Raw genomic sequence first — 20602 nt, 5'->3', positions numbered from 1 at the left:
GCAATGTGAACAAATAGCAAATAATAGATACAAATTCTATACTTACTCATGATATACTTCTGCCAGGTAAACCTACCTTTCAGTTAATTGTTTTGAGGAAAGTATTTCTGTAAATCCACAAGGTAGTTATCACATCAACTGGCTAAACATGGAGGGATAGACAAACACACGCACCACACAGACAGAGGCAATATTTCTGGAAATTAATTGGCAGATATTGTATTAGGTTTGGCGTTTGAAGCCAATAGTGGCTAACCAGGGGTGGGATAACGTCAATGTTACGTTGATTAGATAATAGCTGGGAACTTGCGATGTCTGATACTTGTGAGATTTGCAGTGGAACAAGTGAAAAATGCATGTACGTTCAGAATTGTTAGGCGAGCTACTCATAGGTGGGCTACGAGCTACTGATAACTCTCGACCTGATGGGGAACCCTGGTGTAGGCTATACTGTATTTGTTTGACTTGAGGTTTTGCCAGCCTCTGGTTGTGGATACCATGGTTGGAGGAGTGAAATATATGAACAAGAGAGGAGAAATGTATTAGAAAAGTTGCATATCTAGGTGTGTGTGTGTGTATACAAATACACACACAGACACAGATCAATTTTCATACCTGTCTCTATGGAGCCTATTTGAGAGAACAAGAGTTGGGAAATATGTGTTTGGTCTATCCCAGGGAGAGGCAGGCAAGGCTGGGCACAGCTCACAGCACCGTGGGGCCGTCACTCTGGAGGCCCTTTCTGTATATTATCACAGAATACCACATCTCTTCATAACACATCATTAATCAACACTACAACAGAGCAAACTTAGAACTGAACATATCTAACATATTCTTCTTTTAATCGTCTCTTTCCTATCTTCCCTATCTTCCTCTGTATGGAAACCTGCTCTCTTTTTCCATTGAATAATATTTCATGGTCATAAAGCTTTGGGCATCAGCAGAGAATAACTTTAATCAAAGATGTTCCTTCTTTCACTTGTGGCTGTGTGCTGTTGATGGATTTAGAAGACTCATCATCTCCCAAAGGTGTGGTGTTTTAATAAGAGCTGTTTTCACTGTCTCTTTCACTCAGTCTACGGAATAACTCCTCTGCCTTCCTCAATCACCGCTCGGCTTCAAAATATAACATTCCCCCAACGTTTCCCTAACATTCCCCCAACGTTTCCCTAACATTCCCTCAACGTTTCCCTAACATTCCCCCAATGTTTCCCTAACATTCCCCCAACGTTTCCCTAACATTCCCCCAACGTTTCCCTAACATTCCCCCAGCATTTCCCTAACATTCCCCCAACGTTTCCCTAACATTCCCCCAACGTTTCCCTAACATTCCCTCAGCGTTTCCCTAACATTCCCCCAACATTTCCCCAACATTCCCTCAGCGTTTCCCTAACATTCCCTCAACATTTCCCTAACATTCCCCCATGTTTCCCTAACATTCCCCCAATGTTTCCCTAACATTCCCCAACGTTTCCCGAACATTCCCCAACGTTTCCCTAACATTCCCCAACGTTTCCCTAACATTCCCTCAACGTTTCCCTAACATTCCCCCAACATTTCCCTAACATTCCCCCAACGTTTCCCTAACATTCCCACAGCGTTTCCCTAACATTCCCCCAACGTTTCCCTAACATTCCCCCAACATTTCCCTAACATTCCCACAGCGTTTCCCTAACATTCCCCAACATTTCCCTAACATTCCCTCAACGTTTCCCTAACATTCCCCAACATTTCCCTAACATTCCCCCAACGTTTCCCTAACATTCCACAGCGTTTCCCTAACATTCCCCCAACGTTTCCCTAACATTCCGCCAACGTTTCCTTAACATTCCCCCAACTTTTCCCTAACATTCTCCCAACGTTTCCCTAACATTCCCTCAACGTTTCCCTAACACTCCCCCAACCTTTCCCTAACATTCCGCCAATGTTTACCTCTAGTATTTTAATAGCGTTTTAGCTGGACCCGAAGACTTTCAGTCTTTGTGCTAAGCTAGTTAGCATTGGGTCATGAAACTACATCTAACTTCCTTCACACTAGACGAGGATAAAAACTATCCAAATGGTATCCATGTTCATCTGATTCTGGGGAAGTAGATAAAGGGCGTTGCCAAAATCCATAATCAATGTTTTTCATAAAATACCCCTCAAACAAAATTAAATGTTTCCCGATATGGGTATTGTACTGGAATTGTAGTACTGTATGTTGTGGAGGTTGACTTGATCTGTATGGCACATTTTCCTGTGAATACTGTAGTCGGGATGATGATTATTACAGGTGTTTGTTAGCTGTACGCTTAATGCTTCCCTGTGTGTGTGTGTGTGTGTGTGTGTGTGTGTGTGTGTGTGTGTGTGTGTGTGTGTGAGTGCGAGTGCATGTGGTCAAGTAAATCATACTGATGTTGTTGATCATTTTGAGACCCACAAATAACACTTCCCTTCTATTTACATTGCCTAGTTGACGTCGGCGAAGCCGGCGTTGTTATTGGAGCTTCTGCTGACGTATGGAGCTCAGTGTGACGTCATTGCATACTATCCAAAGAACCTATGATGTACAGAACAAGGACGCTGAGGTAAGACACACACACACACTTTAGTTTTCATTTGTTCTCACCTCCCATGCAGTGTTTGGTGCTGTGTTATGTTACGTGCAGTATACTGTCCAGTATCTACATGATCAATTACATTTAAGTTGAACTGAAGTGAGCATCTTTTGTGGTGATCAATGTAAAAAGACAAAAAATCTTAAAGCAGGAATGGAAGACATTTGTATCATAGGATGAGTTAGTGCACTCTGCTCAAAATATAACTTCCTAAACTGACAATGTACTTCACTTCTAAGAATAAAAGACCGTAAAGTATGCGATTGTATTGACCCAGTCTGGCCTTCAGTGGTTCAGCATGAGAATTTCTTTGCAAAGGCCTGTATAGCCTGCCTGGAGGTAGCAGACCAACAGAGAAACTGCAAAATGACAGTACAAGGACAAATTGAGTCTCAATTCAATGGCTCAGACACAAGACACATGTGGCAGGAACTCCCGACAATCACGGATTATAAAGGGGAAAGCCAGCCACATCGAGGACACCGATGCCACGCTTCTGGAGAAGCTAAACTGGGTGCTCTCGATCTCTGTGGCCGACGTGAGTAAGATATTCAAGTATGTTATTTCTCGCAAAGGCTGCCGGCCCAGACGACATTTCAAGCCGAGTCCTCAGAGCTTGTGCAGACCAGCTGGCTGAAGTGTTTAGGGACATTTTCAATCTCTCCCTATCCCGGTCTGTTGTCCCCACTTGCTTCAAGATGTCCACCATTTTTCCTGTACCCAAGTAACTGAACAAAATGAGTATTGCCCCGTAGCATTCACTTTTGTCATCATGAAGTGCTTTGAGAAACTAGTTAAGCATCATATCACCTCCACCTTACCCGACACCCTCTGCGCAATACAATTTGCATACCGCCAAAGATCCACGGATGACGCAATCGACATTACATTGCACACTACCCTATCCCACTTGAACAAGAAGAATGCATACTGTATGTAAGAATGCTGTTCATCAACTACAGCTCAGCCTGAGCTCAGCTCAGCAAAACCATAGTCGCTCTCCAAGCTTATCACTAAGCTCAGGGACCTGGGTCTGAACCCATCCCTGTGCAACTGTGTCCTAGACTTCCTGAGGGCCGGCCCCAGGTGTTGAAGGTGGGCAAAATACCTCTGCGGTACTGATCGTCAACAAGGGGGCCCCACAGGGGTGCATGCTCAGCCCCTTCCTGTATTCCCTGTTCACCTATGATTGTGTGACCATAATGTCTCCAACTCAATCATTAAGTTTGCTGACGACACAGCAGTGGTAGGCCTGATTACTAACAATGACAAGACAGACTACACGTAGCCCTGGTGGAGCGGTGCAGGAAAAATAAACTCTCCCTAAACGTCAACAAAAAGAAGGAGCTGATCGTGGACTAAAGAAGGCTGAAGAAATTTGTCTTGGCCCCTAAGATCCTCACAAACTTCTGTAGATGCACCATTGAGAGCATTTTGTCAGACTGTATCACCACCTTGTACATCAACTGCACCACCCACCCTCCAGGACATCTGCATGTCCTCCAGGACATCTACAGCAGTTGGTGTCTTAGAAAGTCATCACTAGCCGGCCTCCGCCCAGTACTCTGCCCTGAACCTTAGACACTGTCACTAGCCTGCGACTACCGGTACTCTAATCTGCAGAGACCGCTGCTACTGTATGTACATTGTCATTGAACACTGGTCACTTTAATAATGTTTATATACAGTTTTACCCATTTTATATGTATATAATCTATCCTAGTCATGGCTCATCCTATATAGCTACTGCTGTACACACCACGCTTGTCAAATCAAACTGTATTTGTTGCGTGCTTCGTAAACAACAGGTGTAGACTAACAGTGAAATGCTTAATTACGGGCCTTTCCCAACCAACCAATGTTATGGTTAGTGCTTTGTCCTTCCATGTAAGTGTTGTAGAATGTGTGTGAGATATGTGTGAGCAGTTAATGTGGTGGGAAGGATAGTGTGTGAGAGCACTGGTTTAACTTCTTATGGCTGCAGGGGCAGTATTGAGTAGCTTGGATGAAAAGGTGCTCATTGTAAATGGGCAGCTCCTCAGTCTCAGTTGGTAATATATGCATATTATTATTAGTATTAAATAGAAAACACTCTAAAGTGTAAAATATTGTCTGTGTGTATAACAGAACTGATATTGCAGGCGAAACCCTGAGGAAAATCAAACCAGGAAGTGGCTTCTATTTTGAAAACTCCATGTTCCATAGCCTCCCTCTGCTCCATTTAAAGGGATATCAACCAGATTTCTTTTCCTATTGCTTCCTCAAGGTGTCAACAGTCTTCAGACATAGTTTCAGGCTTTTATTTTGAAAAATCAGCCAGAAAGATAACATCGCGTCAAGTGGTCACATGAGTTTTGCTCACGCAACAGAGTTTGGGCAGCCATTGCTTTCCCCTCTCCTACTGATAAAGACATTTGCGGTTGATATATTATCGATTATATATTTTAAAAACAACCTGAGGTTTGATTATTAAAAAATCGTTTGACATGTTCCTGTGGACATTACAGAAACTATTTGGAATTTGTCTGCATTGTCGTGACCGCTCTTTCCTGTTTATTTCTGAACATAACGCACCAAACAAATGGAGGTATTTTGGATATAAAAATTATCTTTATGGAACAAAAGGAACATTTATTGTGTAACTGGGAGTCACGTGAGTGAAAACATCCGAAGATCATCAAAGGTAAACGATTAATTTGATTGCTTTTCTGATTTTCGTGACCAAGCTACTTGATGCTAAGTGTACTTAATGTTTTGTTGAGCGATCGATAAACTTACACAAACGCTTGGATTTCTTTCACTGTAAAGCATATTTTCCAAATCTGACATGACAGGTGGATTAACAGAAGGCTAAGCTGTGTTTTCCTATATTATTTTTTGTAATATTCATTGAATGTAACGCTATGCAATTCAGCGGTTGTTGATGACAATTATGCCGTTAACGGGATTGCTGCCATAACACGTTAAACGCATGCGTGTGTGATTGTGTTTGAAGGTGTGTGAGAGATCATGATCATGTGTGTGTGAATGCATGTGGAAGTATATGTCTGTGCCTACGAATGAGTGTGTTGGCATGTACTGAGAGTGAATGCGTGACTGTGGCTAGCTTCCTTTCATGTGACATTTTTGCCAAGATGGCATAGCAGTTCAGACGTCTTTTGTCCTCGTCTTGTCGTGTCGTGTATATATATATATTTACAACTTTTTTTTCACATACATTTTATTTTTATTTTCCATCAACTCATCTTCAATACACTCTCCTGCAACCTGCCTCACCAATTGATATGTATAAATACGTATTATTTACCTCAAATCTGCAATCCTCCAAGAAGCTAGCCAGAAGCTAGCCAGAAACTCCAAGAAGCTAGCCAGGAGCTAGCCAGAAGCTAATCAGAAGCTAGTTAGCTTCTTTACTGGCAACTCGTTCGTATTCAGCTAACCACGGTTTGTGGTCATTAGCTATCCTTTAACTCGAAAATCTATCGCCAGTTTTGTACGGCGCAGCGCGGCTCGGAACGGAACATACCGGACCGATTTTTTCTCTCCATGTCCCTGGATTTCAACTGCTCTCTGGACATTCACTCCCGGATCTCACAGCTAGCTGGCTGCTATCCGTGTGTCTATCTGCTTTCGTCGATTCCGGAGCAAACATCAATTACTCCGGAGCTAGCGAGCTCCGTCAACCACTCCTGAGCTCCGTCAATCACTCCTGGGCTGCAGTCACCTATCCGGACCCGTTTTACTGCCTACACGGAGCCCCTCCGGGCCTTCACAACTGGACTGCCGACGTTATCTACCCGAAGGAGATCCGGCTGGCTCCTCCGTCGCGACGTTACCTGAATGCCCATCTGCGGCCTGCTAACCGTTAGCTGTCTTACCGGATGCTCTCAGAATAGACAATCGGACAATTTATTTATTTTTATTATTAACATGTTTCTTCTTGGGCCTCTATAACTATATCTATTGTTTTTATTTTTTGTTGTTGTGTGATTTGGACTAATCCCCTCTACAACACGGAACTCCACTAATCTACTGACGGAACGCAAGAGGTGGCTAACAACAGACCTCCATCCTATGCTAGCTTGCTACCGATGTCCTGGCTAGCTGTCTAAATCGCCGTGACCCCCAAACCAACCTCTCCACTCCCTGGACCCTTTTGATCACTCGACTAAGGATGCCTCTCCTTAATGTCAATATGTCTTGTCCATTGCTGTTCTGGTTAGTGTTTATTGGCTTATTTCACTGTAGAGCCTCTAGTCCTGCTCACTATACCTTATCCAACTTATTAGTTCCACCACCCACACATGCAATGACATCTCCTGGTTTCAATGATGTTTCTAGAGACAATATCTCTCTCTTCATCACTCAATACCTAGGTTTACCTCCACTGTACTCACATCCTACCATACCTTTGTCTGTACATTATACCTTGATGCTATTTTATCGCCCCCAGAAACCTCCTTTTACTCTCTGTTCCAGACGTTCTAGACGACCAATTCTTATTGCTTTTAGCCGTACCCTTATTCTTCTCCTCCTATGTTCCTCTGGCGATGTAGAGGTGAATCCAGGCCCTGCAGTGCCTAGCTCCACTCCTATTCCCCAGGCGCTCTCTTTTGATGACTTCTGTAACCGTAATAGCCTTGGTTTCATGCATGTTAACATTAGAAGCCTCCTCCCTAAGTTTGTTCTTTTCACTGCTTTAGCACACTCTGCCAACCCGGATGTTCTAGCTGTGTCTGAATCCTGGCTTAGGAAGACCACCAAAATTCAGAAATTTTAATTCCAAACTACAACATTTTCAGACAAGATAGAACTGCTAAAGGGGCGGTGTTGCAATCTACTGCAAAGATAGCCTGCAGAGTTCTGTCCTACTATCCAGATCTGTACCCAAACAATTTGAACTTCTACTTTTAAAAATCCACCTCTCTAAAAACAAGTCTCTCACGTTGCCGCCTGCTATAGACCACCCTCTGCTCCCAGCTGTGCTCTGGACACCATATGTGAACTGATTGCCCCCATCTATCTTCAGAGCTCGTGCTGCTAGGCGACCTAAACTGGAACATGCTTAACACCCCAGCCATCCTACAATCTAAACTTGATGCCCTCAATCTCACACAAATTATCAATGAACCTACCAGGTACCCCCAAAAGCCTTAAACACGGGCACCCTCATAGATATCATCCTAACCAACTTCCCCTCTAAATACACCTCTGCTGTCTTCAACCAAGATCTCAGCGATCACTGCCTCATTGCCTGCATCCGTAATGGGTCAGCGGTCAAACGACCTCCACTCATCACTGTAAAACGCTCCCTGAAACACTTCAGCGAGCAGGCCTTTCTAATCGACCTGGCCGGGGTGTCCTGGTAGGATATTGATCTCATCCCGTCAGTAGAGGATGCCTGGATATTTTTTAAAAATGCCTTCCTAACAATGTTAAATAAACATGCCCCATTCAAGAACATTAGAACCAGGAACAGATATAGCCCTTGGTTCTCCCCAGACCTGACTGCCCTTAACCAACACAAAAACATCCTATGGCGTTCTGCATTAGCATCGAACAGCCCCGTGATATGCAGCTGTTCAGGGAAGCTAGAAACCGTTATACACAGGCAGTTAGAAAAGCCAAGGCTAGCTTTTTCAAGCAGAAATTTGCTTCCTGCAACACTAACTCTAAAAAGTTCTGGGACACTGTAAAGTCCATGGAGAATAAGAACACCTCCTCCCAGCTGCCCACTGCACTGAAGATAGGAAACACTGTCACCACTGATAAATCCACCATAATTGAGAATTTCAATAAGCATTTTTCTACGGCTGGCCATGCTTTCCACCTGGCAACTCCTACCCCGGTCAACAGCACTGCACCCCCAACAGCAACTCGCCCAAGCCTTCCCCATTTCTCCTTCTCCCAAATCCATTCAGCTGAAGTTCTGAAAGAGCTGAAAAATCTGGACCCCTACAAATCAGCCGGGCTAGACAATCTGGACCCTTTCTTTCTAAAATTATCTGCCGAAATTGTTGCCACCCCTATTACTAGCCTGTTCAACCTCTCTTTCGTGTCATCTGAGATTCCCAAAGATTGGAAAGCAGCTGCGGTCATCCCCCTCTTCAAAGGGGGGACACTCTTGACCCAAACTGCTACAGACCTATATCTATCCTACCATGCCTTTCTAAGGTCTTCAAAGCCAAGTCAACAAACAGATTACCGACCATTTCGAATCTCACCATACCTTCTCTGCTATGCAATCTGGTTTCAGAGCTGGTCATGGGTGCACCTCAGCCACGCTCAAGGTCCTAAACGATATCTTAACCGCCATCGATAAGAAACATTACTGTGCAGCCGTATTCATTGATCTGGCCAAGGCTTTCGACTCTGTCAACCACCACATCCTCATCGGCAGACTCGACAGCCTTGGTTTCTCAAATGATTGCCTCGCCTGGTTCACCAACTACTTCTCTGATAGAGTTCAGTGTGTCAAATCGGAGGGTCTGCTGTCCGGACCTCTGGCAGTCTCTATGGGGTGCCACAGGGTTCAATTCTTGGACCGACTCTCTTCTCTGTATACATCAATGAGGTCGCTCTTGCTGCTGGTGAGTCTCTGATCCACCTCTACGCAGACGACACCATTCTGTATACTTCCGGCCCTTCTTTGGACACTGTGTTAACAACCCTCCAGGCAAGCTTCAATGCCATACAACTCTCCTTCCGTGGCCTCCAATTGCTCTTAAATACAAGTAAAACTAAATGCATGCTCTTCAACCGATCGCTACCTGCACCTACCCGCCTGTCCAACATCACTACTCTGGACGGCTCTGACTTAGAATACGTGGACAACTACAAATACTTAGGTGTCTGGTTAGACTGTAAACTCTCCTTCCAGACCCATATCAAACATCTCCAATCCAAAGTTAAATCTAGAATTGGCTTCCTATTTCGCAACAAAGCATCCTTCACTCATGCTGCCAAACATACCCTTGTAAAATTGACCATCCTACCAATCCTCGACTTTGGCGATGTCATTTACAAAATAGCCTCCAATACCCTACTCAACAAATTGGATGCAGTCTATCACAGTGCTATCCGTTTTGTCACCAAAGCCCCATATACTACCCACCATTGCGACCTGTACGCTCTCGTTGGCTGGCCCTCGCTTCATACTCGTCGCCAAACCCACTGGCTCCATGTCATCTACAAGACCCTGCTAGGTAAAGTCCCCCTTATCTCAGCTCGCTGGTCACCATAGCATCTCCCACCTGTAGCACACGCTCCAGCAGGTATATCTCTCTAGTCACCCCCAAAACCAATTCTTTCTTTGGCCGCCTCTCCTTCCAGTTCTCTGCTGCCAATGACTGGAACGAACTACAAAAATCTCTTAAATTGGAAACACTTATCTCCCTCACTAGCTTTAAGCACCAACTGTCAGAGCATCTTACAGATTACTGCACCTGTACATAGCCCACCTATAATTTAGCCCAAACAACTACCTCTTTCCCAACTGTATTTAATTAATTTATTTATTTTGCTCCTTTGCACCCCATTATTTTTATTTCTACTTTGCACATTCTTCCATTGCAATACTACCATTCCAGTGTTTTACTTGCTATATTGTATTTACTTTGCCACCATGGCCTTTTTTGCCTTTACCTCCCTTCTCACCTAATTTGCTCACATTGTATATAGACTTGTTTATACTGTATTATTGACTGTATGTTTGTTTTACTCCATGTGTAACTCTGTGTCGTTGTATGTGTCGAACTGCTTTGCTTTATCTTGGCCAGGTCACAATTGTAAATGAGAACTTGTTCTCAACTTGCTTACCTGGTTAAATAAAGGTGAAATAAAATAAAATAAATAAATAAAATGTGGGTCTCATGTGATAGGATGTGCATGTGTGTGTTTGTAACGGCCATCTGTCGGTCAAGCACATAGGGCACATTGTACCACAGAAGGCCTTGAAGCCCATGCTAGGTTGAAGGGTCCAGAGAGGAAATAAGTATGTTACACTATACCACACCAATGACACTCCTCATGTGTAGGAGGAGAGGAGAAGAGAGACCTGCAGGGTCGTTTTATAACCAAATCAAATGTTATTTGTCACGTGCCCTGAACTACAACAGCTGTAGACCTTACAGTGAAATGCTTGCTTACCAGCCCCTAACTAACAAAACAGTTCAAGAAATAGAGTTAAGATATTTACTAAATAAACTAAAGTCAAAATAAAATTAAAACATTAAAAAAGTTACAATAAAATAACAACAATGAGGCTATACATAGGGGGTACCATTTGATTAATTGTTCACCAGCCTTATTGCTTGGAGCTTTTTGGTCCTACACCTGGCGCTCCGGTACTGCTTGCTGTGCGGTGGTAGAGAGAACAGTCTATGACTTGGGTGACTGGAGTCTTTGACAATTTTTGGGGCCTTCCTCTAACACGCCTAGTATGGATGGCAGGAAGCTTGGCCCCAGTAATGTAACTGGCCGTACGCACTACCCTCTGTAGTGCCTTACGGTCAGATGCCAAGCAGTTGCAATACCAGGCTGTGATGCAACCGGTCAGGATGCTCTCGATGGTTCAGCTGTAGAACTTTTTGAGGATCAGGGGACCAATGATGAATCTTTTCAGTCTCCTGAGAGGGAAAAGTTGTTGTCATGCCCTCTTCACAACTGTCTTGGTGTGTTTGGAGCATGATAGTTTGTTGGTGATGTGGACACCAAGGAACTTGAAACTCTCGACCTGCTCCACTACAGCCCTGTCGATGATAATGGAGGCCTGTTCAGCCCGGCTTTTCCTGTAGTCCACGATCAGCTCCTTTGTCTTGCTCACATTGAGGGAGAGGTTGTTGTCCTGGCACCACACTGCCAGGTCTCTGACCTCCTCCCTACAGGCTGTCTCGTCATTGTTGATGATCAGGCCTAACACTGTTGTGTCGTCAACAAATTGAATGGTGGTGTTGGAGTCGTGTTTGGCCGGGCAGTTGTGGGTGAACAGGGATTACAGGAGGGGACTAACCACGCACCCCTGAGGGACCCCAGTGTTGTGGATCAGCATGGCAGATGTGTTGTTGCCTACCCTTATCACCTGGTGGTGGCCAATCAGGAAGTCCAGGATCCAGTTGCAGAGTGAGGTGTTTAAGTCCCAGGGTCCTTAGTTTAGTGATGAGCTTTGTGGGCACCATGGTGTTGAACACTGAGCAGTAGTCAATAAACAGCATTCTCACATAGGTGTTCCTTTTGTCCAGGTTTGGAAAGGGCAGTGTGGAGTGACATTGAGATCTGTGAGATCTGTTGGGGAGGTATGTGAGTGGGTCTAGGGTCTCTGGGAGTGGGTCCAGGGTTTCTGGGACGATGGTGTTGATGTGAGCCATGACCAGCCTTTCAAAGCAATTCATGGCTACCGACATAGAAGGATGTAGAGTACTGTGCAGTCAGGTCACGTGTTACAAGTTAGTATTCAATGTCTATCCATGTCTTAGGACGTCGGGAGATGACATGGAAACCAGCCACTAGGGGGAAAAGTGAGCACTGTTACCTAAATCTTAAGGCCTCTGGTGCCAAAGGTTGCATGTTTGAATCCTGCCATAGAAAGCTGTTTTTGATATTTTTGTTTTAAGCCTATCCCAAACCTTAACCCTTAGATTAACCATTCAGCGTTAATGCCCTTACCTTAACATTTCTGAGTTAATGCCTAAATTAAACCTTAAACACCTTGAAATTTGATGTCTGACAAACATGGATGAACGGCTAATGCAGACGTGAGACAGCGATAGATTGTTTTACTGTGACCTTTACCAGTTTAAGCTAGGGAAAGAACATGTTCAACATTTTTTGTCGAGTTCAGTCCAACAGTTATTGTATTTAGGGGTACTTGTCTGTGTATCTGTTTGAATGCCATCCAGGCCACCCTGCTCTGATGCCCTGAGTAACCCCGGCAGTAATCCCATGTGCTGGGTTGCATTCCTGGGGAGAGCCCTGGAGCTCCCTCTTACCCCTTTCTTACCCCCCCCCATCAGGCCTACATGTGTGTGTGTTCATGCCAATGTGAGTGCATGTGTGTATTGAAAGCGAGGTAAAAAAGATCAAGGAAAATGAGAAATATATAGAACTGAAATGGCATGTTACTAAGTGATGTGGTATTACACCAGGTTGTTAAGATAGACAGACTCCTGTTATAAGGGTTGTGGTATTACACCTGGTTGCTAAGATAGCCTCCTGTTTTAAGGGATGTGGTGTAACACCTGTTTGCTAAGATAGATAGACTCCTTTTATAAGGGATGTGGTATTGTACCTGCTTGCTAAGACAGATAGACTCCTGTTATAAGTTATGTTTATTTTGGTTGCTAAGATAGATTGACTCCATACATGAAGGGCACTTTTCGGCATTTGCTGTATGATCGATGAGTTACTCCATTTTGCAAATGTACGGTCCATTACTAGACGTCCGCAAATTTTTGTAAAATTTGCCGAAGGCGGCGGGCCGTGCACCGGGGCCAGATCTTCCGGGAAGTCATCAACGAAGTCTCTCGGATATTCGGTTTCCGTTTTATAACATTTTCACATTTTGGTCATTTTTCCGCTGTCCCGGTAAATTCCACCAGATGGCGAAATGAATCTTATTGCAAATGTACAAAACATCACCAATCACGTCATGGCCATTTCTCCAAAACGGAAAAGACTTCAAAGACGAAACTTAGTAACCATAGGTTTGGACTAATGGGCTGCTAGCCCCAAAAAAGATGGTGTCTAGGCCTCAACGCTTTTTGAGTTAAGGACATTTTTCTGGGATTAAAGGTCAAAAATGAAAATAGAGCGCTAATTTGACTGCTTCATGTCAAAGTACATGAACCTACGGTGTCAGGAAAAAAAGAACCAGCCATTTATATATAGTAATGTACAATGTACAATTGGTGATGCTCAATTTTTTATTTATTTTTATAAATAAATAAAAGAAAGTTACAGATCCAGTTGTGGCGTGTTCAGACGAATCCATTAAGGTAGATTTCGGAGCTCTGCGAGATTTCTGTGATTTTCTATGATTTTCTGAAATCACACACACTCATTCAACCCTTTGTAAATCAGTCAGTTCTTAACGTAAAGACTTAAAACTCGACATTCTGTAAGAGCCTACGCCAAAGAGGATATGTGTTCACTTTCAGCTTTCTGTGTCAACCGGAAGCGCCTTAAATTGGGGTCATAGGTGCTGTTTTGAATGGTTAACAAAAGTCAGATCTTTTCAAAACTTCATATGTGTGATTAGGCAACCCTCATGAACTGTAAATCAGTAATTTATTCCATCAGATTTCCAAGAAAAACTCTCACACACACACAGCAAGGATGGAGTGACACAGTGTGGGGCTTAGAGACACACAGAGCCTGCAATAGTTACCTTCGTTCAAACTATCAAAGAACAGTCAGACCTAGAGCTGTGAACTTTAGAAACCTGTTCTAGAGCTCAAGTTGATAGTGCACGGTGAGTTATGTGGCTCTAGAAGGTTCTCAGACCGAGAAACAGCCACGTACATTTACAATAACTTCAATTCATTTTGACTATCATGAAAATGACGACATTTAGAAAAGTCCCAGAGTTGCAAGACTAGGTGCACTGAAACCACATCGGCCCATAGAGACGGACACCAACGTTTCTGTCCGATAGCTCATAGCCTGGAAAAAGTGGATTGTCAGCAACAATTAAGGTCGTTGCTCGGGCATCGAATGACCTATCGAGCTGAAACTCGGAATTCCAGGTCGCCTCATAGGACTACACATAATATCAGAACTGGACGCAGCTGAATGTAACTACGTGTTTTATGTTTTTATTATGGTTTCAACTGAAGACTCTGTGAATTATGGGCCTGCTCTGAAATATGTGATAGTTGGCTTCTAAACGAGTTGGAAAAAGTGGGTTTGGTGTCAGAATGATATCTAATTGACTGATGGACGGTGACTTGGTGGCTGACTTTTGTACATTTGCAATATGTTTAAACAGTGATGAACCATCACCAACCACCAACAATAAAAATTGCATCCCCATAGTCTCTAGGCCGTGCCGAGTTCAACGAGATGCCCCGCTTGACCGTAGCTCGCTCTGAGCGCAGCGACCGTGAAATAAAAGAAGTCCCAAAATGAATCCTTTCCCTACATTTCAGGTGCTTTTGGGGGACAGTGGTGGAACCGTTAGGGTTAGAAGGACAATCCAACCACAGGAATGTTCTTATGGTCCTCCCAATCTGTGCAAACCTTGACCGTGTGGCATTGACCCGTAACAGTGAAAACAGGGTTTTTTCATCTCACAGATTACAATGACATCTCTCCCCATAGGAATACATTGCCTGCTCCCCTAAATTCAAACTGAAGCCTATGTGGGTTATGAATGCCTTATGAACCTGTCTTTGATGACAATTCATCAGGCCACTATGAGTTCTACCTGTGTTGATTCTAAGCTTCCTGGATCAACCAGAAGTGATTAAATTCACCATAAATGTGTTTTGATATACCAAACCTGCAGTTTGTGAAACTCACTGCATTCAACCCTGTGTAGATCAGTCAATTCTTAACGTAAAGACTTTAAACTCAGGATTCTGTAAGAGGATACCCCAATCAGGATTTTATTTTAGTTCCTGTGTCAACCGGAAGTGCCTTAAATTGGGGTCAGAGTGGCTGTTTCGAAGGGTTAAAAAGGTCAGATGTTTCCAAAACTTCATATGTGTTTAGGCAACTCTTATGAACTGTAAATCAGTCATTTCTCCCAACAGATGTCAATGAAAAAACTCTCTCTCACACACAGCAAGGATGGAGTCACACAGTGCGGGGCTTAAAGACACACAAAGCCTGCAATGGCATTGCCATAATCTCTTGGGATTCGGAATTTGGGATTCGGGGTTGCATCAGCTAGGCCAACACATAATGTTAGAACTGGACCCGCAGCTAGAATGTAACTATGTGTTTTATGTTTTTATTATGGTTTAGATGCTGTGAATTTTGGGCCTGCTCTGAAATATGTGATATTTGGCTTCTAAACGAGTTGGAAAAAGTGGGTGTGGTGTCATCTTGTATCAGTTTGGTGTCAGAATGATATCTAACTGACTGATGGACGGTGACTTGCTGGCTGACTTTTGTCCATTTGCCATATGTTTAAACAGTGATAGACCAAATTGACATTCTGAAATCAACACCAAAGAGCGATGGAGAGGAACCAGAATCACTGCCCGGCCATCCGGGCAATCAATTCAAATATGGTGTCCAGGGCACAGCTGGCAGAAGGTGGTCTGTAGCAAGCGGCAATGGTGAAGGACTTGTTTCTGGAAAGGTGGATTTTTAAAAGTAGAAGCTCAAATTGTTTGGGCACAGACCTGGATAGTAAGACAGAACTCTGCTGGTTATCTCTGCAGTAGATTGCAACTCCGCCCTCTTTGGCAGTTCTATCTTGTCGGAAAAGTTATTGTTAGGGATGGAAATGTCAGGGTTTTTGGTGGCATTCCTAAGCCAGGATTCAGACATGGCTACAGAGTGTGCTAAAGCAGTGAATAAAACAAACTTTAGGAGGAGGCTTCTAATGTTAACATGCATGAAAACAAGGCTTTTACGGTTACAGAAGTCAGCAAATGAGAGTGCATGAGGAATGGGAGTGGAGCTAGGCACTGCAGGGCCTGGATTAACCTCTACATCACCAGGAACAGGGGAGGAGTAGGATAAGAGTATGGCTAAAGGCTATAAGAATTAGTCATATAGTACGTTCAGAACAGAGAGTAAAAGGAGCAGGTTTCTGGGCATGGTAGAATAGATTCAAGGCATAATGTACAGACAAAGGTATGGTAGGATGAGAGTACAGTGGAGGTAAACCTATGATGAGAGAGGTATCGTCTCTAGAGACACCATTTAAACCAGGAGAGGTCACCTGTGTGGGAGGTGGGACAAAATGATTAGCTATAGCATATTGAGCAGGGCTGCAGTGAAATAAGACAATAATCACTAACCAAAACAGCAATGAACAAGGCACATTGACATTAGGGAGAGGCGTGCATAGCCAAGTGATCATAGGGTCCAGTGAGTAGCTAGGCAGGCTGCAGACACGGCGATTCAGACAGCTAGTGAGCCGGGGCTAGCAGGCTAGCAGAAGAGCCTTAGAGGGACGTCGTGACGGAAGAAGTCTGTTGCAGCCCCCCCCCCCATGCAGTAATGTCGGCAGACCAGTCGTGATGGATCAGCAGGGCTCCGTATAGTAAAAGGATCCAGTCCAATTAGCAAAATATATATAGTAGCCCAAGAAATTGGCTGATGGACCTCTTCAGCTAACAGTCCGGTATGCTCTAGACAGCTAGCGGGCCCCAGCTAGCAGGCGGGCATTCAGGGAACGTCGCGACGGAGGAGCCTGTTGAAAAAACTCCTCGGGCGGATTACTTCGGTAGTCCAGTCGTGATGAACGGGGCTCCGTATCGGTTGTAAAAGGGGTCCAGGCCAATTGGCAAAATAGGTATTGTAGACCAAGGAGTGGCTGATGGACCTATTCAGATAGCTGGGAGATGGGCCTAGCATAGGTTAGCTCCAGGCTATTTGGTGCTTTTTTTGGGACAGAGACGTTAGCCAGGAGTAGCCACTCGAATAGCAGCTAGCTATCAGGAGACTGTCAGGAGATGTCCGGGCTAAAGGTTAGCTGATGACCGCTAGCAGTGGCTAGCCTGACTACTAGCTATTAGCTAGTTAGCTGGCTAGCTTCTGTTGGGGGTTCCGGTTCTAAAGTAAAGATAATAGCAGATCCATACCACATTGGGTGAGGCGGATTGCAGGAGAGTATGTTGAAGTTGAGGTTAAGAATTGAAAAAAATATATATATGCAAAGAAGAAACGTTATGAAAAGATATTTACATGGGACAGGACAAGACGAAGACAAACACGCCTGACTGCTACACCATCTTGGATAAGTAATGTAGCATTACTCCTGGTTGCTATGATAGATAGCCTCCTGTTATAAGTGATGTAGCATTACACCTAGTTGCTAGTGTGCTAATAAAGTTTCTGAGGTGTCCTGTAGAACTAATGATAAATAGAAATGGAAAGAGATGGTAGAGAATTGGGAAATAAAGAAGAGCGGAAAGATAGTGAATGGTATGTCAGATGGCGGGATGTTGACAGACAGAGCGAAAGTGAAGGAAATAAGAAGGGAGAGGGGTTAATGACAGAGGGAAGAGGGAAAAGAGTTAAGCGATAGAGAAGAAGGAGAGTGAAGAGAGAGATAGGCCATCTGAGGCCTAATTAATTAAGCTCATGTTTATTTACGAGGCTCCAGAGGTAAAGGGTGCTTTCAGAGACACTGCTATCAATGGAGTGTTGCCCAGCTCTGTTTCTCACTGTTTCTCACGCCCCCAAACACAGGTGGAAGGGAAAACAGTGTGTGTGAGCGTGTGCGTGTGTTTGCACTCGTTTGTCTGTGCATACATCTGTGTGGGCGTGTGTGGAACATCAATCAAGACGAGAAGAAAAATAATCCTCCTCAGTATTGCTGCTTCCATCGAGGAGAATGTATCATCTTGGAGAGAAAAAAATACCCTCTCATCATTTAACTCACAGATCACTCCCATCACACACGTACACACACGCACGCACGCACACATACACACACGCACACATGCATGCACACACACACACACACACACACACACACACACACACACACACACACACACACACACACACACACACACACACACACACACACGCATACACACACACACACACACACACACACACACACACGCATACACACACACACACACACACACACGCACACACACACACACACACACACACACACACACACACACACACACACACACACACACACACACACACACACACACACACACACACACACACACACACACACACAAACAAACAATATCTCACAGTTTGACTTCAGTATTTGACGTTTGTCCAGGGGAGCTAAACACTGGGAGCCGAAGCTCGCAGTTAAGCCAATCCTACATCTCCGTCTACAACACCCTAGCAAGCCTTCTTGATGACAATATCGCTCACCATTGCACCTAGTGGCCTGTTTTAAAAGCATCTCCCGACGTCTTGGGGACCTGAATGAACATTGAATATCGCCTTGGATCCGGAGTGACCTGGCTACACACCACACACAGGGACACACATAGAGAGGATGAGGAGGGATGATGATGACAGGGACAGTCTCTGAGCTCTCTGGTGACCGTGGCAACAGAGCTGCCATTGATCCTCTGGGAAAAAGGCCAGGCCTTTTCTTACAGACACACACACACGCACGGACGGACGGACAACACAGAGAGAGAGAAAGATTGTTGGTCTAAAATGTTATATATTTTATTGTTCTTAGTAAATGATTCTCCGTGTCAGACTATGACCCTCATGAGCTCTTCCATGTATCTGCATGCCTGTTGTTTTTCTTTCAGGTGAGGCATTGCTGGTGTGAGCTGCTGGTCAAACACAAATACTCTCAGGCTTATGTAGATGTGGAGCACTTCCTCATTCACCACTAGGTAACACACACACAGACAGACAGACTCACTTACATAACATGTAACGCTGACCCTTGTGCAAAAACATGTTGTGTGTGTTTCTGTATGTTCTATATGTATACTGTACATGTGTGTGTGTTTCTGTATGTTCTGTATGTATACTGTACATGTGTGTGTGTTTCTGTATGTTCTGTATGTATACTGTACATGTGTGTGTGTTTCTGTATGTTCTGTATGTATACTGTACATGTGTGTGTGCGTGTGTTCTCTCCAGGCCATGGGTGTTTATCTGTATGGGGAGCTGATGGTTCAAGAGGACTCTGGGCAGCAGGCTCTGGCCAGGCGCTATCTCTCATTGGTCCAGAATGAGAAGGACCAATCAGCTCGCAGAGTGGTGGAGGAGATGGTCGTATGAACTGGCACACAACTGGTACTGACCCGCCCAACTGAGCCTTCTCATAACTATTGGTACTATATGTTTCTGAACAGTCTTATGTACCAAGTGATGATGGTACCTTTTCTATTATGTAAAGAACAGGCTGATGTGAGCTCATATTGCTGTGAAACTATTCTGTATGATCTCGTCAATACAGTAGATGGGCTGACATGTACTGCCTCTTCATTGCCATGTTTTCTCTAGTTCCTCTGCCGCGTTTAGATGTTTATAATGGGCCTTATTTCGTCATTTTGATCTGAGAGTGATACTGTAAAAAAAGTATTTGTGTTGGGTGTATTTCGCACAGCCTGAAGTGACTTGGCCATCTCTCTCTCACACATTCCTCCTCAAGCTCTGTTAGTGTGTACGTACACTACTGTTCAGAAGTTTTGGGTCACTTAGAAATGTCCTTGTTTTTTAAAGAAAAGCACATTTTCGGTCCATTAAAATAACATCAAATTGATCAGAAATACAGTATACACATGGTTAATGTTGTAAATGACTATTGTAGCTGGAAACAGCTGATTTTTAATGGAACACAACGTGCCATTGGAACACAGGAGTGATGGCTGCTGATAATTGTCCTCTGTACGCCTATGTAGATATTCCATTACAAATCAGTTGTATACAGCTACCATAGTCATTTACAACATTAGCAATGTCTACACTGTATTTCTGATCAATTTGATGTTATTTTAATGAACAAAAAATGTGCTTTTCTTTTAAAAGCAAGGACATTTTTACGTGACCCAAAACTTTTGAACGGTAGTGTATGTGTGTGTGTGTGTGTGTGTGTGTGTGTGTAAGCTCAGAACGCTGCCTTTTCCGTGGTTTCACAGGAGCGCTGTCAAGATGTGTTTGTCAGGGCAGGAATTTGGGAATGTGTTCCTCAAACAAACTGACAGCAGACGAGGAGAGGAGGAGAGAGAGTGAGCGTTTTCAGAGAGAGGGGGAAATGAGAGGACCTAGTCTGCGGTTAGCCCTGTGCGGCTTTTTACTGTGTTTACTCTGAAATTCCTGTGTATGTGTGTTGCGTTTGTGTGTGTTGTATGTATAACTGCTTCTCATAACAGCAA

The 20602-nt window shown here is 44.0% G+C and overlaps 1 pseudogene; it reads left to right on the top strand.

Annotated features, from left to right (window-relative positions):
- The window catches only part of LOC115140280 (aminopeptidase O-like), a 151428-nt pseudogene extending 131731 nt beyond the window's left edge, over positions 1 to 19697 (top strand).
- The last annotated feature ends 905 nt before the right edge of the window (positions 19698 to 20602 follow it).

The sequence above is a fragment of the Oncorhynchus nerka genome, linkage group LG13, assembly GCF_034236695.1.
Source record: "Oncorhynchus nerka isolate Pitt River linkage group LG13, Oner_Uvic_2.0, whole genome shotgun sequence".
In the NCBI taxonomy this organism is placed as follows: domain Eukaryota; kingdom Metazoa; phylum Chordata; class Actinopteri; order Salmoniformes; family Salmonidae; genus Oncorhynchus; species Oncorhynchus nerka.
Note: the sequence above shows the minus strand (reverse complement) of the source record. Positions and strands in the feature narration are given on the sequence as shown.